Here is a 16198-nt window from a genome sequence, read left to right on the forward strand (position 1 = left end):
ATCCCACCATACAGACCAACAAACACCCACCAGTCCCTGCTTAAGGGCCAGCATGAGGCTGACAGCTGGCCTCTTTGTCCCAGATCTCAGAGTCTCCCTTAGTCATACCTTCCCCAACACCAGAGAAAGAAACAGGGCTAAAAGGGAAGGATGGGTGAACAATGAAACCTTTCACACAGAGACAGCTAATTTGTCAGACAGAAGTAAGCTTTATTCACTAATCAGTAAGTTTCATTTCCCCCCACGAATTGAGAGAGAAACACCATGTGTATTACTGACTGTTAAATTTTACAAGTCAGTTTCATTTGGAAGTAACTGTCTTGGATTACATAGTGGGATTTTTTAAAAGTAATTTATCTTAAAAACTAAAAAATATAAAGCAGTTAACTATACTATATAAAAACATTTTAAAGACTTATTCCTCTAAATACAATTTCATACCATGTTCATAACACTCAAAGGGAAATCACAGCTTTATTTCAGCCTGATTTATACCTAGAAAAAATACTTTTCAACGCTGGTGGGCTTTTCTATGATTTTACTGCAAAATGATGATCCAGATAAAAGCCAGGAGCCTTCTTAGTTTCTCAGAGGTGCTTGCAGCCTTTCCATAGCTTCGATCACAGGCTATCTATTACTTTTCTGAGAGTATCTGTATCAATACTAGTGTAAATCTTAGCTTGCTCTGTCAGTCTTATAATACAAATCATGTTGTTTGACGCCTCTGCCCGCTTTTGCCCTGAAGATCCTTTTGCCTTTCAGAAATTTTACACCTTTTAGAACTAAAGTTGTTTTTGGGGCGCCTGGGTGGCACAGCGGTTGGGCGTCTGCCTTCGGCTCAGGGCGTGATCCTGGCGATCTGGGATCGAGCCCCGCATCAGGGTCTTCTGCTATGAGCCTGCTTCTTCCTCTCCCACTCCCCCTGCTTGTGTTCCCTCTCTCGCTGGCTGTCTCTATCTCTGTCGAATAAGTAAATAAAATCTTTAAAAAAAAAAAAAGAACTAAAGTTGTTTTTAAATGACATTTAAATTGTGTTTACTGTAACACGAAACATCTATTGGGCAAAAATTAGTAAAGTCTAAGAAGTCCATCAATTCGGGGCACCTGGGTGGCTCAGTCAGTTAAGTGTTAAGATTTAAATAAACCTTTTTTTTTTTAAACAGTCTGTCAATTCAGTTATTGACTGACTTTGAGTTTCTTTCATTAATATTTCTAATTAATGAAAATGTTATTGATATGTAAGAAAATATGAAAAAATGATAGCAGTATATTCTTATCTAAGGGTTCATTCTTTTTTTAAGATTTTATTTATTTGACAGAATGAGAGAGAGAACACAAGCAGCAGGGAGAGGCAGAGGGAGACGCAGAAGCAGGCTCCTCACTGAGCAGGGAGCCAGATGTGGGGCTTGATCCCAGCACCCTGAGATCATGACCTGAACCGAAGGCAAACGCCCAACTGACTGAGCCACCTAGGAGCCCCTAAGGGTTCATTCTTGGAATCAATATATTTTGTGAAATAATTTATAAGTGCTTGAGTTTCCTTTCCAAGTTTTCATTTGTCTCTGTTCATCTTGAGATCCTTGGAGCTTATAGATCTGAGTCAGGAAATCATTAAGCTGAAAGCAAAGCAGAAAATGTTTGATTTATAATGATTGAAATGAGAAAATCCTCTTAAAAACAAATTCATTTTTTACGTGGTATTTAAAAAAATTTTTTTAACATTGAGTGTAGTTGACACACAATGCTACATTAGTTTCAGGTATACAACATAGTGATTCAACAACTCTGTATGTAATGCTGTGCTCACCCCAAGTGCAGCTCCACCTGTCACCACACAGGACTATTACAACACAATTAACTGTGTCCTCTATGCTTTACCTTTATACCTGGGACTTGTTGCATAATTGGAAGCCAACTCCCTTTCATCCACTTTGCCCATAACCCCGCCTGCCTCCCCTCTGGCAACGAACCCTTCTCTTATTTTAGAAGTCTGATTCTGCTTTTTGTTTATTCATTTAGATTCCACCTATAAGTGAAATCATATGGTATTTGCTTTTGACTCATTTCACTTAGCACAAAAACCCTCTTGGTCCATTCACGTTGTTGTGAATGGCAAATCTCATCCTTTTCTATAGCTGAATATAATTGTGTACATAAACTACCACTTGTTTATCTCTTCACTTATGAATGGACACACATGGAATTGCTCCCATATCTTGGCAGTTGTAAATAATGCTGTAATAAATAGAGGGGTGCATATATCTTTTTAAATTAGTGTTTCCATATTCTTTGGGTGAGTACTCAGTAGTGGAATTACTGGATCCTATGGTAATTCTATTTAATTTTTTAAGGACCCCCCATACTGTTTTCCACAGTAGCTGCACCAGTTCACGTTCTTCCTAACAGTGCACGAGGGTTCCTTTTTTTCCCACATCCTCGTCAACACTTGTGTTTTTGAGTTTGGCCATTGACAACTGTGAGGTGATAGCTCATTGTGGTTTTGATCTGCGTTTCCCTGATGATGAGTGATGTTGAGCATCTTTTCATGTGTCTGTTGGTCATCCGTATGTCTTCTTTGGAGAAATGTCTGTACACGTCTTCTGCCCATTTCTTAATCGGATTATTATTTCTTTGGTGTTGAGTTGTATAAGTTCTCTATATATTGTATACTAACCCCTTATCTCCTCCCATTCAGTAGGTTGCCTTTTTGGTTTTTTTGATTGTTTCCTTTGCTGTGCAGAAGCTTTTATTTTGGTATAGTCCCAGTAGTTTATTTTTGCTTTTGTTTCCCTTGTTTTAGACATCTAGAAAAATGTTGCTACAGCGGATGCCATAGAAATTCCTGCCTATGCTTTCTTTTGGTAATTTATGGTTTCAGATCTCACATTTAGGTCTTTCATCCATTTTGAGTTAATTTTTGTGTATAGTGTAAGAAAGTCCAATTTCATTATTTTGCATGTAGCTGCAAGTTTTTCCAGCACCATTTTTTAAAAAATATTTGACAGAGCATGAGCAGTTGAGAGAGGCAGAGGGAGAGGAAGAAGCAGAATTCCTACTGAGCAAGGAGCCCAAGGCAGGGCTCAACCCCAGGACCCTGGGATCATGACCATATGCTTAGCTGACTGTGCCACCCAGGTGCCCCAATTCTAGCACCATATATTAAAGAGACTATCTTTTCCCCATTGGTCTAGCTTCCTTTGTCATAGATTAATTGATCAAAAAGCAGAGGTTTCTTTCTGGACATTCTATTCTGTTCCATTGATGCACATGTCTATGTTTTTGTCAGTACCATACTGTTTTGATCACTACAATTTTGTTGTAATTGTGATACCTCCAGTTGTGTTCTTAAGATTCCTTTGGCTATTTGGGGTCTTTTGTGGTTCCATACATATTTTAGGATTTTTTGTTTAGGTCTGTGAAAGATGCTGTTGGTATTTAGATAGGGATTGTGTTGAATCTGGAGATTGCTTTGGGTAGTATAGACATTTTAACAGTATTCTTCCAATCCATGAGCATGGGATATCTTCCCACTTGTTTGAGTCATCTTTAATTTCTTTCATCAGTGTTTTGTAGTTTTCAGAGTACAGGTCTTTCACTTCCTTGGTTAAGTTTATTCTTAGGTATTCTTTTTGGTGCAATTGTAAATGAAATTGTTTTTCTTATTTTTTTAAAGATTTTATTTGAGAGAGAGAGGGCATGAGCAGGGTGAAGCAGAGGGAGAAGCAGACTCCCCACTGAGCAAGGAGCCTGATGTGGGACTCAATCCTGGAACTCCAGAATCATGACCTGAGCTGAAGGCAGATGCTTAACTGACTGAGCCACCCAGGTACCCATGAAATTGTTTTCTTAATTTCTCTTTCTACTACTTCATTTTTAGTGTTTATAAATGCAACTGATATGGATATTAATTTTGTATCCTACAACTTTACTGAATTCATATATTCTAACAGTTTTTTGGTGGAGTTTTTAGAGTTTTCTGTATAGTATCATGTCATCTGCAAATAGAGATAGTTTAACTTCTTCCTTTCCAATATGGATGCATTTTATTTCTTATATAATTGCTAGGGCTAGGACTTCTAGTACAATGCTGAATAAAAGTAGAGAGAGTGGACATCCCTATCTTGTTCTTGATCTTAGAGAAAAAACTCATTTTTTCACCTTTGAGTATGCTGTTAGCTATGGGTTTTTCATATAGGGCCTTTATTATGTTGTTATGTTCCCTTTAACCCACTGTGTTGAGAGTTTTTATCATGAACAGATGTTGACTTTTGTCAAATGCTTTTTCTGCATCGATTGGGATGATATGGTTTTTATCTTCTGTTTTGTTGATGTGGTATATCATGTTAATTGATTTATGATTGTTGAACCATCCTTGCATCACTGGAATAAATCCCGTTTGATCTGATGAATGATCCTTTTAATGTATTGTTGGATTTGGTTTGCTAATATTTTGTTGAAGATTTTGCATCTATGTTCATCAGGAATATTGGCCTGTAGTTTTCTTTTTCTGTGGTGTCTTTGTCTGGTTTTGATACCAGGATAATGCTGGCCTTGTAGAATATATTTGGAAGCTTTCCTTCCTTTTCTATTTTTTGAAGTAACTTGAGGGGAATAGGTATTAGCTCTTTAAATGTTTGGTAGAATTCACATATGAATCTATCTGGTCCTGGAATTTTATTTTTTGGTAGTTTTCTGATTGCTGATTCAATTTTGTTACTAGTAATAAATCTGTTCAGGTTTTCTATTTTTTCTTGATTTAGTTTTGGAAGATTGTATATTTCTAGGACTTTATCCATTTCTTCTAGGTTGTCTGATTTGTTGGCATATGGTTTTTCATAGTAGTCTCATAATTCTCTGTATTTCTGTGGTGTCAGTTTTTACTTGTCTTTACTTGTCAGTTTTTATTTGGGTCCTCTTTTAGTCTGGCTGAAGGTTTATTAAGGTTATCTTTTCAAAGATCCAGGTCTTGGTTTCATTGATCTTTTCTATTTTAAGTTTTTATGTCATGTATTTCTGCTCTGATCCTTATTTTCTTCCTTCTACTCACCTTGAGCTTTGTTTGTTCTTTTTTTCCCTAGTTCCTTTAAGTTTTTATTATCTGAGCATTTTTTCTTTTTCTTTTTTTTTTTTTTTTTGAGCTAGGCCTGTATTGCTATATTATTTCCCTCTTAAAACTGCTTTTGCTGTGTCCCAAAGATTTTGGATTGTGTGTTTTCATTTTCCTCCATCTATTTTTTAATTTTCACTTTGTTGTTTGTTGACCTGCTGGTTGTTTAATAACATGTTCTTTAGCCTCCATGTATTTGTATTTTTTCCAGTTTTTTTCCTGTGATTGATTTCTCATTTCATACTGTTGTCGTTGAAAAAGGTGCATGATATGATTTCAACCTTCTTAAATTTATTGAGACTTGTTTTGTGGCCTAACATGTGATCTATCCTGGAGAATGTTTCATGCGTACTTGTAAAGAAAGTATATTCTGGTTTTTGGGGATGGAATGTTCTGTATATATCTGTTATGTCCATCTAGTCTAAAGGGTTGCTTGAAGACACTATTGTATGACATACTCTTATCATGCATGAGTTTCTTTTGTATGTATACATCAATATATGAGAATAGTCATTTACTTTCAATAACAGAATTAATGCATATATTCAGCAATAAAATGCATCTATATGGAGTCTAGAATATTTGAGCAAATCTTCTCTATTTAGGCAGGCTTTCACCTTTTCTACCCTTTCCTCCCCTACCTAAGTCAGTCACTGTATTGGAACTTGTACTTACTATTCCCATGATTTTGAAAATATAGTTTTAACATTTATAAATATATATATATGTATATTTATATATTCAAACCTGTGTGTATATACACATACATACACATATGTTAAGTGTATGTATATATATGTGCAAATATAAATATTAAAAGGTAATGTTTCCTTTAGTTTTTAACTTAAATATTCAAAAAATTGGTTATCATGCTGAATGCAATTTTTAGATACTTTTAATTCAGTTGCTAAAACTTATTTAAATTGGTGTCTCACTGTAGTCTATCGGTTGTATATGTGTTGCATTACAGCACTACATAAATATGCCATGATATTAAACCACCCTCCTGTCCATCAGTGTTAGTTTGTAGCTTTGTGCTTCTCTGAATATTCTTGTATATGTCTCCTGATGCATATGGGCAAAGTTTTCTTTTGAGACAACCAGTAGATTTACCAAGTTATAATTTTATAATGTTTAATTTTATAAGATTATACCATCATGTCTCCCAAAATGGTCTAGTAATTTACCTCTCAAGAACAATTACAAGTTGTGAGGTATTAAAACTTGGCCAATCTGATTAATAGCATGTTTGATACGTTTATTCAAATTTATGCTCATTCTATTGGGAGAGTTTCCTTTTTTTTTTTTCTTATCTGTACATTATTACATCATAATCTTGAAACACTTAGAGTATGAATATAAATGAATATACCCCCTAGTATATATCAACTTTATAACTTATTTTTCCATTTATCTTTAAGGAATATTTTGTTAAATAAAATTTGTCAATATTTTCTTACATTAGAATGTATTTAATAATGCTAAAAATACTTCCCTACTCAGTTTAGAGAAATATTAATCTGTATTTTGTACTAAAATTTGTAAAAGTTTTACATTTGTCATTTTAGTCCTTGATCATGCTGGGTTAATTTTTTAAAGATTTATTTTAGAGGGAGAGAGCATGCACAGTGGGGAAGGGCAGAGAGAGGGGGGGAGAGAGTCTTAATCAGACTCTGCACTCAGTGTGGTGCCTGATGCAGGGCTTGATCTCAAGACCCTGAGATCAAAACCTGAGCCAAAACGAAGAGTCAGGTGCTTAATTGGCTGCCCCGCCCAGGTGCCCCTGGGTTAATTTTTATATATGATGTAAGATAGATATGCAATTCTATTTTTCTATGTGGAAGAAATATTTTGATAGGTGATAAACTCTTTTTCCTATTGATCTGATATATCAAATCTGTCAGATATAAAAATTCTATATATTCTATGCATCAAATTTCCTTTTTGAAATCTGACTCTGGATCTGGTATTGGGGGTTACACTATTTGTCCCTTTATCCTGTGAATTACTATGGTCTTCATTATAAACCTTTATGTATAATAGGGTAAGCTCCCTTCTCCAAGTGTTTTTTTCCTCAGAAATATAAAGGGTATTCTTGATTCTTCATAATTTTGGAAACAATATAGTTATTCATGTTTCCATGAACAACCTTATTCGGATTTAGCCCATAATTTTGTTAATTCTATAGGATAATTTGACATTTCAATATTTAATGTTTTAGTGTTCATGAAAATAGTATGTTTAAAATTTTTTAGGTCACCCTTAAATTCTCTCAGTTAAGTATAATTTATTAGAAATTTTATACTACATTTTATTTGGTTTATTTCTAGGAATTTTATATTTATGGTATTGAGATATTTAAATTTTTTTCTAAATTGATGTATAGTAATTATCTTATTAATTGAATTATAAAACTCACATCTTACTAAACATTCCTTGTATACCTAAAAATTGATATTTTCCTTTTTTCTGATATTTTTAAATAATTTTCATTTTGAAATGTGACTTTAAGCATTGAAATGAAACAATTCGAGTCCATATTCCATTTTTGTGTGTGTCATACAGCAAGTTTCTTACCCACAAATTCCTCTTGTTTGTAAGGGTTATAATACTAGCATTTATTTTACAGGCTTGTTAAGAAGATGAAGTAAGATATTACATATAAAGCACATTGTGTGGTAGTGGGTATGCAGTATATATTAACTGATCTAAACTTGTTTTATTAGAAGGATAATCAGGATTAAAATCTAGAGTAATTTGTGGGGCACTTGGATGGCACTGTCGGTTAAGCATCTGACTCTTGGTTTCAGCTCAGGTCATGATCTCAGGGTCCTGAGACCAAGCCCTGCATCAGGCTCCATGATCAGCATGAAGTCTACTTAAGTCTCTCTCCCTCTGCCGCCTCCCCACTCCCCATCAAATAAATAAATCCTTAAAGTCTAGAGTAATTTTGAGTACTGCAACTATGAGTAATGCTTAGCTACTGTGTGGCATCATCATTACTGGGAAAGCTAATGCGGTAAAATGAGCACATAAAACTAAAATGTGGAAGCACCTTACAGGCAGGATATTCAGCAAGGTAAAAGTAGATAGAGCAAGACTTAATCTAAGGTTATGCCTAGAATGTAACAGAAATGGTAGAATCAGAAATTAGACATTTTCAAGTGCAGCACACATGAAGATCTAATCCTACTGAAATTATTTTTCTCTCTGTATTTACAAGTTGAAATGCTCAAGCCTTGTGAGTTGGAGGACAAACCTGTGTGCAAGATGCTCCTTCAACTCTTGGTTCATAGACAATATCAAGTTTCTGGAAATGCAAACTTAAGCAATGGACCCTGGCACACTCTGAACAAGGTGATTTCTTGGCTTTGAACTGTACTTCTTAGGAAAAATATATCTTCTTCAAAATTTATTGAGTTTCTCCAATTTAACCATTAAATATTTTTAGTTTTACCATCCTTTTCCTCACAAGAATTGTTAGCAACCCTATTCCTTCAGTGGCATATTTCAAAATCTTATGGAAATTTCCATGCATATGCAACTTCAAGACAAAAATCTTGCCTCTCCAAGCAGATTTCTGCTCTATTGTACTACAGTAAAATAAAATTAATAATTTTAGTATTTAATAAAACTAAGAATAATCAAATCTTCCTTATTATGTACAAAGTCGAACTACTGCTACAAACCTGGTCCCAATTCCCTAATCCCTTAGGCCGGTGTTATTCAAGTTAAATCACTTTAAACATTAGAAAGAATTATATATAGTTAAGTTGGTATTATTTTCCAGGGAGAATAAAACTATTTTCTTCATACCCTCATGGAGTAATAACATTCTGTAATTCTATAAGCTGTTTTTATCAATTATTTGTGACCATGAAATGAACATTTTATTAAAGTATATCAAAATTAACTCTCAAATATTTCTAAATTTCAAACATCTTTAGTAATACCCATTTTATTGACACCCACAATTCTTTATTATGTTCAATTAGCATATAGTACATCTTTCGTTTTTGATGTAGTGTTCAATGATTTAGTTGCATATAACACCCAGTGCTCATCACCACACATGCCCTCCTTAATACCCATCACCCAGTTACCCGATCCCCCACGCCCTCCCTTCTGTAACCCTCAGTTTCATTCCTGGAGTCCAGAGTCTCTCATGGTTTGTCTCTCTCTCTGATCTCTTCCCACTCAGTTTTCCCTCTCTTCCCCTCTCTTTCTCGCACTATTCCTTATGTTCCACATATGAGTGAAACCATATGATAATTGTTTTTCTCTGCTTGACTTATCTCACTTAGCATAATCCCCTCCAGTCCCATTGATGTCGATGCAAATGGTGGGTAGTCATCCTTTCCGATGGCTGAGTAATATTCCATTGCGTATATGAATCACATCTTCTTTACCCATTCATCTGCTGAAGGGCATCTTGGCTCATTCCATAGTGTGGCTATCGCGGACATTGCTGCTATGAACATTGGAGTGCATGTGCCCCTTCTTTTCACTACATCTATATCTTTGGAGTAAATACATAGTAGTGAAATTGCTGGGTTATAGGGTTGCTCTATTTTTAACGTCTTGAGGAACCTCCATACTGTTTTTCAGAGTGGCTGTATCAGCTTGGATTCCCACCAACAGTGTAAGAGGGTTCCCCTTTCTCCACATCCTCACCAACACTTGTTCCTGCCTTGTTAATTTTTGCCATTCTAACTGGTGTAAGGTGGTATCTCATTGTGGTTTTGATTTGTAATTCCCTGATGGCTAGTGATGTTGAACATTTTTTCATGTGTCTGTTAGCCATATATGTCTTCTTTGGAGAAGTGTCTGTTCATGTCTTCTGCCCATTTCTTGACTGGATTATTTGTTTTTTGGGTGTTGAGTTTGAGAAGTTCTTTATAGATCTTGAATACCAGCCCTTTATCCATAATGTCACTTGCAAATATCTTCTCCCATTCTCTGGGTTGCCTCTTAGTTTTGTTGACTGTGTCCTTTGCTGTGCAAAAGCTTTTTATCTTGATGAAATCCAAAAGTTCATTTTTGTTTTTGTTTCCCTTGCCTTTAGAGACATGTCTTGAAAGAGGTCATTGTGGTCAATGTTAAAAAGGTTACTGCCTGTGTTCTCCTCTAGGATTTTGATGGCTTCCTGTCTCACATTTAGATCTTTTATCCATTTTGAGTTTATCTTTGTGTATGGTGTAAGAAAGTGGTCCAGTTTCATTCATGTGGCTGTCCAATTTTCCCAGCACAATTTATTGAAGAGACTTTTTTCCATTGGGTATTCTTTCCTGATTTGTTGGAGATTGGTTGACCATGGAGTTGAGGGTCCATTTCTGGGGTCTCAAATCTGTTCCAATGATCTTTGTGTCTGTTTTTGTGCCAATACCATGCTATCTTGATGATCACAGCTTTGTAATACAGCTTGAAGTCAGGCATTGTGATGCCCCCAGCTTTGGTTTTCTTTTTCAACAATCCCCTGGCAATTCAGGGTCTTTTCTAGTTGCATACAAATTTTAGGATTGTTCATTCCAGCTCTGTGAAAAATGTCAATGTTATTTTGATAGGGATTGCATTAAAAGTATAGATTGCTCTGGGAAGCATAGTCATTTTCACAATGTTTACTCTTCCAATCCACGAGCATGGAATGTTTTTCCATCTCTTTTTGTCTTCCTCAATTTCTTTCATAAATGTTCTATATTTTCTTGAGTATAGATATTTTACCTCTTTGGTTAGGCTTATTCTTAGGTATCTTATGGTTTTTGGTGCTATGGTGGAATGGAATCAATTCCTTAATTTCTCTTTCTTCAGTCACATTGTTAGTGTATAGATGCAACTGATTTCTGTGCATTTATTTTGTATCCTGCCACATTGCTAAATTGCTGTATGAGTTCTAGTTGTTTGGGGGTGGAGTCTTTTGGGACGCTCACAATTCTTAAGTTCATATACACCTAATATAACTACCTTTACATAGTCTAAGTTTACTTTTTTACCATGAAAGTTCTCCCTTATTAAACTTGCTTAGATCTTTGCAGACCTCACTTTGTTTCCACTTTATATAAATTTGAAATAAAAAATTTTTATAGAACTGTTACATTTCTGTTCTAATTTTGTCTGCATTTGTTAACATGTACTTGTTAATATGTTAGGCTTATGTTGCATTTTAATCATATTTTACCTAAAGCTATTCAAATCAATGGACAGTGCCATCGATTTAATAGGCAAAGGTGACAAAAATATGTGAGTGCAATTATATTTACCTAAACGTTTTTATAAAATTCCGGTAGGCTAAGCATACAGACTATTTATATGATCAAGAGAAAAATTAGAATAAATAGGCTAATAATAATGTTTGCCTGATAATATTCCAGAACCTCAGATTACTTCACATTTTAATCCTCTTTCCTAAATACCTACTTGGAAAAATAGCACTTATTTGGCATTACTGTGTGAGTTCCAAGGACTGTTCCTAAATGACTTAATTATGAATGAGAAATATTATCTTTGAAATTTTTTTCTTTAATGTATAAGTTTTTAGCTTGTATGCTTTCATTTTGGATTTTAATATATGAATAGTAATATGGGATATATGATAACTACTTAGAAAGCTTAATCACAGACTGGTATTAGTTTAAGGAATATTTTGGTATATGAAAAACAGTTTGAGTACAATATACTATAATACATAAAAGTTATATTCAAAATTAGAGTAACTGGAGTAAATAAGTTTTGTGATAGATTTTGGAAATGTATACCAGAAATCATAGTTTTTTATTTATCATTTAGTTTGAACTGTCTGAAAAATACCAGAAAAACATGAAAGATCTCATAGTACAAATATTTTTCATTATAATCATGAAAAAGTCAGATCGACCTGAATGGTTACTAAAAGTATTACATTTAATTATAGTCCATCACTCTGATAGAATATTCTGTAGACTTTAAAAAATGTTTAATTGGCTTTTATTGTGAGTATGACATTTCTCATGTTAAGTTATACACAAACACACTCCCCAAAATACTGGTGGAGGTGTTTACAAGTTTTGATATTTTCTAAATCTGTGCCATGCTTTCATAAAATTTACAGTAAAAAACACAAAACAAACAAAAAAAAACACTTTTAAGTTAACTTCAAGGATGTTTTAAGTGCAATGGAAAGTGCCCAAGGTGTAATCCAGGTCTTCATGATCCCCTTATCTGGCTACCACAAAGACTTGGCTAAAATGCGCACCATATTGCCCCACTAGACAAATCCCTTAATACCCTCCAGTACCTACAGAAAGAATCTCAGTGCCCAGATTAGCCCATAAGCCCTCTTCTATTATCCTCTCTCACATTACCTCCTCCCAAGGTAACCACAGGTTTCTTGGTTTTTTTTTTTTTTTTCTCCAGCAACCTGAACTTTCTGCAGTCCTCAGCATACAACACAGAGGGTTTAGTGGTAGCAATGGTGGACATGTTCTCTTATTCTTTTCCCAGGCCTTTACTTACATCCTGTCATCTCTCTGGAATGGACCACTCTACTCCTAACGTCCTTTGAACAGGCTTCTTAAACTTTAACATCTTTACGAATTACCTTAGGTTCCTGTTAAAATGCAAATAATTCAGTTAGTCTCAGGTAGGCCTCAAGATTTTTGCCTTTGGCCAAGTTCCCAGATGATACTGATGATGCTCATCCTTGGCATATTCTATGAGTAGAAGTCAGTACAATTACCCATGCCTGAATGCTGTAGCTTTCCTTAGATGCTCAAATATACCTGTTGTTTACCATCATCCTTGAACTTATCAAACTATAGTGGTCATTTTCTGTCTCTTTTTCTCATAGACTGTGAGCTTCTTGATAATGTTGCAGTCATATTGTATGAGTATGTGTATACATATATATGGGTGTGTCTATATACACACACACAGTTTATATAGATACTAAAGTATTTGGTATATGTACTAGAAGTATAGACTTTATATATACCTAACTAACTTTCCCTGCCCCCAACTATGCACCAGAGCCCATTTTCTTTCACGTACTCAAGAATATACATAGTTGCATCAATATGTAGTGCTTGGTCATCTATCATCTGATTTCTTTCTCTATTTGATCATTCCCACGTAGGGCTTTCTACTGATTCTTCCTTCTACCTAGAATCTTCTTTCAACAGATATTTGAATGATTAACATCTTTCATATACTTACTCAAATCTGAGACCGGAGTCCATATTTAATACTGTAACCTATTCCCAAAGCAAGAACACTGATTTTTTTTCTAACAGCTATATGATTTATATTTTAGCTTAGCCTTTCTCCACTGGAATGCAAATTTCATGCAGAGAAGATATTCGTTTTATTCATGCATATATATTTCTAGTGCTTGGAATAGTGTTTACATGTTAAAAATAAGAATAAATGGATGAGTGATGGGTAAAAGCAACAGATGCCCTTCCACTCTTGTTAAAAGTCTTTGCCAAGAAAGTAGGCTGTAATTTAAAATAGTCTGTATCAATAGTATCCCAGAACTTTTATATGCCAGATAAATCCAAGTCAACATACACTGTGAGTAGAGAATAATTGCTTTGCTCCTACTGCTACCCTGTTAAAGCTCTAGGCAGTCTGGCTAAAACCGGGGTAGATTCCCAAAAATTTATGGTTCAAGAAAAATGTGTTCAAACTGTATCTTTATAATCTGATCAAACTGGCAATATAACAAGGTCCAAGCTATAGTCCAAGCCTTGGTAATATGGAGACAATGATTTCAGCTATAAAAAAAAAAAAATCAAAAAAAAATCTGCAATTTCTGGAAAATACTAATTTCTACCATTGCATAGAAAGGAAAATGAAACAAAGGCTAGAAAAGGAAAGCTCATTAGATGTTGCACATGACAGCACATAAAGATTTATAATACAAGTAAAAATAGGATTTATCTAAATCTAACTGAAAACAGTTGATAACCAGTTTTGATACATCCTTCCATTAGCAACTGAACAGGACTGATTCCTGTCACAGAACTTTGCTGAAATGTTGAGCATGGAGTGTTCTGGCAAGTCCTCCTGGCCAATCTGGTCCAACTCTGCTCCAGGGCAAACACAGTGGGATGTCTTTATACACTTTCCAGCCTGGAATTTGATTAAGGTAAGAAGAAATGATGGCACAAATTCAAGTAAATATCCTATTCATAAATTCCCTAAATCCAACTCGTGTAATGCAGAGTCTTTAAGGAATGAGTGGGTATGACAACTTGCCAACTTCAAATAATTAACAGACTAAATCTTATACAGATATTTATAATTGGAACTGGAGTATTCTGAACCATTTTATTAAGGATTATACCACAATATGCTCTTCTCCTTTAAAAAAGGACAAAATCAATAGGAATATTTTACTAAAACTTCTCTCAGTGATCTCTAATGGAAAGTGGTTGCTTTTAAAGAAGTTTATTAAAATTAACTTCAAATCAAGTCTTTAAATGTAATAATGCATTCCTACCTGTGTAGAAATTATTGGATGATTTAAATTCAGTGATTCAAATTATTACTAAGGTATTCAAAAATTGAGATCTCATTTTATTCAAATATTTATGATCTAATGTGATCTCATTTTAACAGAATATAAAATGTTGTGTGATCTTATAACACACAATGGTTAAGTGTGATTTACCAGAATTATTTGTTTCCTTACTGATCTTTTTATATGTATGTCATTGAATTTCATAGGACTTTCAAGCTTCATGAAACTGGTTGCTAAATTCTATCAAGGTTTTTCATTTAAAGTAAGCAGCTTCATTGTCTTCTGGACAGTTGTTAAGATGCTTGAGAAATGTTAAGCTAGCTCTGGATAAATGCACTGTTGAAATAATTTATTGACCTTTGAGGTTCTATAACTAACTTTCCTAATGAGCTAAGGTGACAGTGCAATTGTCAATATAAGGTTAGTGAAACTAATGTGAGTATATCTCCACTAAATAATCCAATCTGTGAATTAAGCTTTTTAGAGCAGAAAGTATAATTTCTGCTCATAAGTACATTGGTTTAATCCCCACAAGGTTCAGATATGTGATATTCCCATTTTAAGGAAACTGTATTTTTGGAAACCTGGAGACCATTTTCTCTATGTGGGGCCTTATAGTGAATGCAGTGATGAGAATAACACTTCCAATGATTTGAACCAATCATTTCTCCAGAGGCACTTTTATCTCAGCAACAAAAGCCAGAATAAGTTTCCAAGTGGTTGTGCTTTAGTGCCCATGTTTCTTTCTCTTTGGAGGAACATGTGGATAAATATGTAATAAACCTCAACATTCTTAACCCCCCCCCAAAGTATGAGAACAATAGAAGCATTAGAAAAGTATAATAAATTTGGGGAACTGGCCCTTCCTGGTTTCAACACTTACTCAAAAGCTATAGGATTCACAACTTTTAACTGGCAGGATAGACATTTATTAGGTCAATGGAATAAAGTTTGTGTCCACAGACCAGAAAGAAACTTACATTTGTGGTTAACTGGATATTGACAGGTTAACTGGATATTGACAGGTTATTTCAATAAGAAAGAATATATCATTTCAGTAAATAGTTCTGGGTCAACTAGATATCCACAAGCAAAACGTTGAAGTTGAACCCCTACCTCACCTCATTTATAAAAATTAACTCAGAATGTACTAGAGGCCTAAATATAAGAGCTAAAACTATTAAACTCTTAGGACAAAATAGGGTAGTAAATCTCTATTGCATCGAGTTAGGCAATATTTTTTATATGTAAAGCCAAAATACAACAAGAGAAAAAAATTAATTTTGATGAGGCCAATTTGTTTTATGCTTTAAATAAAACTGTCAAGAATTTGAAAAGACAATCCACATAATGAGAAAATACTTACAAATCCTTTATCTGAGAAGGGACTTGTGTCCAGAATATACAAAAACAAATACCCCAATTAAAAATGGGCAAAGTATCTGATATATTTTTTCCAAGAAAATATGCAAGTCACCCGTTAGTATATGAAAACATGATCAGCATCATTAGTGATTAGGGAAATTCAAATTAAAGCCACAATAAGATACCATGTCACCTCCATCAGGATAGCTATAATGAAAAAGATGGACTCT

At 34.4% G+C, this 16198-nt stretch overlaps 2 long non-coding RNA genes across 2 annotated transcripts; one reads left to right on the forward strand and one right to left on the reverse strand.

The window, feature by feature from the left end:
* Positions 1-1278: 1278 nt before the first annotated feature.
* Positions 1279-15856, reverse strand: LOC130543965 (uncharacterized). Its single transcript, XR_008959768.1, has 2 exons — positions 12596-15856; positions 1279-1616 (listed from the first exon to the last, which is right to left on the reverse strand). It is a non-coding gene; the product is annotated as an uncharacterized LOC130543965 (long non-coding RNA).
* On the forward strand, positions 3697-14403 carry LOC125282729 (uncharacterized). Its single transcript, XR_007189900.2, has 3 exons — positions 3697-3826; positions 8331-8464; positions 14074-14403. It is a non-coding gene; the product is annotated as an uncharacterized LOC125282729 (long non-coding RNA).
* Positions 15857-16198: the final 342 nt, after the last annotated feature.

Source organism: Ursus arctos, unplaced genomic scaffold (assembly GCF_023065955.2).
Source record: "Ursus arctos isolate Adak ecotype North America unplaced genomic scaffold, UrsArc2.0 scaffold_17, whole genome shotgun sequence".
In the NCBI taxonomy this organism is placed as follows: Eukaryota; Metazoa; Chordata; class Mammalia; order Carnivora; family Ursidae; genus Ursus; species Ursus arctos.